This window comes from Sinocyclocheilus rhinocerous, unplaced genomic scaffold, assembly GCF_001515625.1.
Source record: "Sinocyclocheilus rhinocerous isolate Xijiao unplaced genomic scaffold, SAMN03320098_v1.1 scaffold16327, whole genome shotgun sequence".
NCBI lineage: Eukaryota > Metazoa > Chordata > Actinopteri > Cypriniformes > Cyprinidae > Sinocyclocheilus > Sinocyclocheilus rhinocerous.
In genome coordinates this window covers 1-225 of record NW_015661064.1, presented here as the reverse complement: position 1 = coordinate 225, position 225 = coordinate 1, and the positions used below count along the sequence as shown (strand labels likewise).

The window sequence follows — 225 nt, the reverse complement described above, 5'->3', positions numbered from 1 at the left end:
TTCTGCCCGCTTTCTAAAACCTTTCTAATTGTTTGTGAACCTAAAGAGAAAGTTGTGCTTAAGGTCCAAACCTCACTATGGGCTCGTCCGGGATTTGAACCCGGGACCTCTCGTACCCAAAGCAAGAATCATACCCCTAGACCAACGAGCCTGCCTGGGCAATTGCCTAGCTGAGAGAACAGAACAATTACAGCAACAACAAAAGAAGGAACATGAACTAACATG

The 225-nt window shown here is 45.8% G+C and overlaps 1 non-coding gene across 1 annotated transcript; it reads right to left on the bottom strand.

Moving 5' to 3' along the window:
- Positions 1–79: 79 nt before the first annotated feature.
- On the bottom strand, positions 80–151 carry trnap-ugg (transfer RNA proline (anticodon UGG)). The gene has a single exon. It is a non-coding gene; the product is annotated as a tRNA-Pro (tRNA).
- Between the last annotated feature and the right edge of the window lie 74 nt (positions 152–225).